At 32.5% G+C, this 6,036-nt stretch overlaps 1 long non-coding RNA gene across 1 annotated transcript in view; it reads right to left on the bottom strand.

Annotated features, from left to right (window-relative positions):
* LOC108973000 overlaps window positions 1–551 on the bottom strand; it is a 27,606-nt gene extending 27,055 nt beyond the window's left edge. Inside the window, exon 1 of the long non-coding RNA XR_001993691.1 lies at window positions 211–551. This is a non-coding gene — a long non-coding RNA (uncharacterized LOC108973000). The remainder of the gene's footprint in view (window positions 1–210) is intronic.
* Between the last annotated feature and the right edge of the window lie 5,485 nt (window positions 552–6,036).

Below are 6,036 nucleotides of genomic sequence, written 5' to 3'. Positions count from 1 at the left end.
TGTTACTTGACGTCAATAAAAAGTTAAACTTTTCGCACTCCTTGTTGTTGTGCATAAATTATGAATTCACTAACAGTAAATTACAGCAGCTTTCACACGCAACCTTATTAACACCTCGGAGATATTAATTCTTTTTTTAATCAAACACGAGTTTTTTTGCTGAATAGAATACAATAACACTTTATAACATTTGTGTAGTAGGAAACTTACCGACACTGCTGAATATTTTCCTTAAGCCTCTGAGAGCTCCACTTCACAGCACTTAACCTTGGCAATCGTACGCTGCCGTGAAGACGGAAATTTTTACACTTTTCGATTTATGTAAATGAAAAGCAATATATATAAATATTTACTACTGCAGTCACTGGTGAACTGCTCAATACATTGGCTGTAAGTTGTTTTCATTCATTTTTGCACAACAGTTTTTCAGTATGTTTTTTATTGCTTCGATTTATTTGCACTCAAAATACTGAATATTTATTTATTTTAACTTGTAGTTTGTTTTTGAAACTGTATTCCTCAATTTTAAAAATTTTCACACATATTTTTTTTATGCTTGGTTTGTTTAAATTTTTAAGAATTATACTGATTATCTAAATATATTTTTTATATGTATTTTAATACTTCCAACTTGAAAATATTTGCTAAAATATAAACACTTCTGCTCTAAAAGTAGCAAAATCATCAGCTTATAAACAACAATTCACTTATTCAATATTAGCTGTTTTAATTTTCGGCGTCGATAAACAAATTTATTCCTCCCCAAAAATACACGAACTCACATTMTTCAAATAACTTTTTGTTTAAATTTTACGCTGCTATAAATTTTCGCGTTTCTAAATAATTGTTGCTTAATCAGTCAGCAGTCACAAGTGCGATAAAATTTTTTTTTTTGTTTCAACTCATGCCTTAAATAATTACGTTATTTCTCTTGGTTGCAACACTAACTCTTGACTTCCTTCAATATAATGCTTTAGTCTACCGCATTTGAGAATTCCTTTAACTAACGCATTGCATTTCCTCCAACTACCTTCTTCACAACCGCTGCGCTAAAGGCATCCCGACGTACTGAATCGTCGCCATCGAATTGCTTCTTACTTTGGCACRCCGTGRCGAATATGAAAATATTGCTKCTGCCGGCGTTGSAGTCAACGTACTAAATCYGYTACTAAATGCAAAGCGTAGTAGAAAGAGTACTTTAAAAAAGCAGCAAAATGTATGGAAATGCGCTGCTATTGGTGCAGAAAAATGAAAGTGGTTTGTTGAGCGGCAGTACTTTTTATTACTCTTTTCCATAAGCAGCATAAACACATGCACTTACTACCCTTATCCTCTGAGCTTTCTCGCAATGCACACAGTTGAATACAAATTGACTATTTTTTAATTAAATATGGCTCACTGGTGCCTCTGATGATTAAGTATTTCTGAATATAAACACAATATTATAAAAGGGAAAGTCAAATTAAATAAACAAAATTTATGTATATATATATGTATATACATATAAATTTACATCGATTACGTTTTTTGAACTGCTTTTTTTTCAATATGTAAATATTGATGAAGATAGTTTTTAATATGAAAACTTCATTTTGGGTAAAAGTTCCTTTGAAAATTAATTCTCGCTTTCGGAAATAAATTCGACGAAATGTTCGGAACATATCCGCAATTTTGGATACTGGATGCAAGTGAGAGAGGTGGTTTTCTTTTATCTTACATGCTCATATGTTTTTAAAATAAGCAAGCAAAAACCTCCAGAATACTTTTGAAACAAGGCTCCTATTCAAAATAACGAACAAGCGCGCCCACTACGTGATTTGTAGRTTCTATATAGTGTGTAATATATGTCTTACTAATAAGTTAGTGTTTCTCGAAGATAATTTTTAATAAAAATGTAATTACGTTTCGACTCTTTGACTCGTGGCACCACCGACTTTTAGTTGAAAACGCATGCCTCGAGATGCGCCTGACCGATTTCAACCAAATTTGGTACGTGAAATTCTTATGACATTCTGCAAAAATTTGTCACGGGAAACTGAAAAGAGGAGAAGAAACCAATAAACTTTCAATAAGTAGGCTGAGCTTATCACAAGAATTGTTAAAAGGTTTCCATTTACGACTTTCAGTCATATAATAAATGAATTGCAGATGCAAATGTTAACTTTAAGATAAGWAGAAGGTAGATCTCTGCTAATCTAAATGCGAGTAAGCTAAGAAACGTTGTTTTTTTATTACTTTTACACTTAAAGCGGCCGCTAGAAAGCTTGTTTGTAAAACAACCCCTGCGATAAAGATTGTTCAGTTTAACTCTGATAAGAAAAAACACTATTTCAGAGGTTCCCCTTATCAGCAGGTCAACGTAAAATATGCAACGAAGAAAATAAGCCACGGAATCCTCAATCTAATGGTTTGGGGATATTTTTCGTGGGGGGATGTTAGACCTCTGGTAAGGATTTCATAAACTATGAACACTATTTATTATGTTAATAACAATCTGGAAGATCTTGTTCAAAAACCAAAAGTGGATAAGTCGTAAGGACCTAAGACATGTCTCGAAAGGATCTAAGGAATGGAAAAAATATTTATATCACAAATTGGTCTGCATTATCTTCAAATCTGGATCCAATGGAACACCTCTAGGCGGGATGTAAATAAATGGTGTGAGTGCGGCCGAACAATAAATTTGCACTAATTGTAGAAAAGTAGCTAAAAAGGCTTTGGAAAACATACCCCTCTYTCTAAATAAAAATACTTTTGGCATAAGTTTTATTCATGGATTTTTAGGTTCGCTTTGGTTGCCCTTATTATTTCGTCTCGTCGTTACTCTCTGCTTGTGAGTATCACTTARAATATATTTCCATTGTGTTTTTCTTTCGACTAGCACACACATATTAACTAAACCAAATATAATCATTTCTCTTTCTTARTGAAACCTATTTTCAGTTGAGAGCAGCTGTGGAATGTACATCTAGTCACTCAATTTTATGCTCAGAATACATGAAACACTAAATTTCAGCTCATTCGGGTGACTCATCGTTTAATCGGTTCTCTTAGCACAACAATCTCGTTATCTCTTTGCTCTCAGGACMCATAACAGAGCTATGTACATATAATGTATGCTTTTTCTATGTTGTGTTTGCAGATTCGTAAACAAAATTCTATAACAAGTGCTTTATGTAGATTCCGCATTTAAATCTACATACATTGTGTTCTGTACAGTATATCGCATAGTCTATGTAGGTGTGTTTGCGGATTTTCATGTTTTGCAGTATTTTCCACAAAAAGCAATGCTTTATTAACGCACGARATGATCCATGATGGTCGGTTATGATCCATTTTTATTTAAACTAACACAAGTTGCTTAAAAAAAATGCCATATCTCATTAACTAATAATTATAATCTAACTAATAGAAATCATATAGATGGTAGTAGTAGTATTATCTATGTATCAGCCCCAGTAAAACGTGGACGGGAAAATAATAAAAAGGAGTGTATAAAAAGAAGTCTTTTTCAAAATAGGGTAAGGCGATATTTGTGAGCACATACACATGTCTTTCGCACCAAAAATACCGAAGGTACATAACTTGTGTAAGTATTAGCTTAAGATAGAAAGTTTGTAAGGTTACAAGCGCAGAATGTTTTGTTGTTCTTTAAAATTTTGCTTATGAACTTATGATACTTTTCTTTGGATGCATGAAAATTTAAATAATTTTTGAATATCAGTTCATTCCTGGTTTAATCAACTATCTGAAATAAAATGTTTTCTTGCTACACTGTTATTTTGTGTTGCTGATTAAMATATAATATATGTGCAAGTTGACCTTTTATAAAAACTGCTTTACAATATAAATCTCTAAGTCTCTTTCTCTAAATTAAAGATTTCCATTCACAAAATATTTCAATTCATTATTTAATTCTAAACAACAGAACAGCTTATTAAATTGGGAGACATTGGGGGAATGATTAAATCTTGTCAACAGCCATCCATGTATCACATGCACGTATACATGWTTAATACGGATAATTATATACCATATGTATCCATATATGTACCATATTATATTATATCGTCTGGTTATGTATTATATCATTACAATCTGCATATATGGTACATACATATGAATGAAGGAAATATTTACTAGCTAAGCTATTTGTCATTTTACGACGTTTATGGTAAATTAGGAGTGAACAATAAGTGCATCTCGAAAGTTCAAAATTATAAAATGGGTTTGCTTATATTTCAAGTGAATTTCGCGCTGCTGTTTAGGTATAAAAAGTACAATATGACCCAAGTWATGATCTTGTTCATCTGTGTACTTCAAACAATATTATCTTTCTGCAAAATATATGTGGTTTATCATAAATGTATTCTTGGGGTTCTTCCTTTAATACACATAAAAAGTCGTTTGAAAAGTTTGCAGAATATGTGTCGAGATTTCGACTCCTGTTTCCTGAAAAATTTTCCAATATAGAACAGTATAGTATAAAGACATAGCCCCATATATAATGCCTTGAATGTTATAAATATTAAAGAAATTAATGAACTAGCATATTGTAYAGTTTACAGTTTAATTTTCGATCGTGGTTTTAAAAGTCTGTCTTCGAGTCTCATACAAACTTTTCCTTTTGCAAAGAATTCATTTCGAGGTTTAAAGGAAAATTTAATGAGCAATGTTTATTATCAATCGAGGAACATTATTTGGCATTTATTTTTTTATTCAATTATCTCTTTCAAATGTTGGCCGCGGCTACGTCTCAGATCGTCCATCCATTGAGTCTAATTTTCGATGACTCGTTCGAGAATTTCAACTGGTAACTGCTGACTGACACGCGTAATGTTTTGCTTCCAGGCCTGAATCGAAGAAGGATTGCCCACATAGACTTTCGACTTTACCCATCCACACAGGGAAATGTCGAACCGTGCGATACCACACAATTTTKGTTGCCAATTGACCGGCCCAAAACGTGAAATTATCTGCTGACCGAAGTGTTCTCTCAATAAATCCATTGAAGTGATGCCGTCGCGTTGAAACTAAATATTGCCGAGGTCACGAGGTTCAATTTAAGGCATCAAATAGTCGGTTAACATGGCGTGAAAATGGTCGCCACTGACTGTCACGTTCGCACCGGCAGCATTTTTGTAGAAATACTGGCTGAAAAACTTCGTCGTAAAATGTTGTTTCATACGTCAGTCCGATTTTCTACGAACAGCACCGAATCGACTCTCTACGATCTTCGTGTTCACTCTCAGTTACGGCTAGTATATTTTCTTCACTGCATGCTGGACCTGGTCCATTCGGTCGAATATTATTCAATAATGAATTCTGGGCCTCAATATTGGTGATGGTGTTGCGAATAGTAGCGCGCGAAACACAATCTTTACAGAATAAATTTTTACACAATAAATTTTCTTATAAAAGTTGAACGATTTGTAAACGTACTTTGACCGCTGAATACAACCCCTCCTTCTAAGAGGATTACTCGTTATAATACAACTTAATAACAACCAATGATAATTATTTTGTAATTTAATATAAAATTAGGGGGTGAAATATTGTGTTGTAAGAATATTAAATTTCATTTTAATTGAGAAAATAGCATTACATACTTATCCAAGTGCCGTTCCTTGTTAAGTCATATCAAAATTAGCGAGATTTTGGACTTCACATTAAAACTCACGGTTTTTATTTCGCTAAATATTTAGATTCATATACACATTACAAAAGTGTTGTACAAAAAATTTCTCCCTCACAAAATATATTTCGATATTTGCTATACTTGTATGTATGTATAAGACTCTTCAAATTTAAATTCACAACATATCTATTAAAAAATTGATAAACAATTGAAACGCATAAAGTTAATTGTATGACGGTTTATTATAGTAGGTGTGTGCGAAAAATATCGGATTTTTAAATTTAAATGTAGCGGTTTTGTAGGGACCAATTGTACCAAAATTGCGAAAAATTTTCAACTGTATTCGTTGTTTACTTAGTTGCTAAGGTTAAAAGTTTTTTTTTTTTTTTTTTTTTTTT

This window comes from Bactrocera latifrons, unplaced genomic scaffold, assembly GCF_001853355.1.
Source record: "Bactrocera latifrons isolate USDA-ARS-PBARC rearing strain unplaced genomic scaffold, ASM185335v1 scaffold_446, whole genome shotgun sequence".
NCBI classification, from domain to species: Eukaryota; Metazoa; Arthropoda; class Insecta; order Diptera; family Tephritidae; genus Bactrocera; species Bactrocera latifrons.
This window is presented reverse-complemented; position numbering and strand designations above follow the sequence as displayed.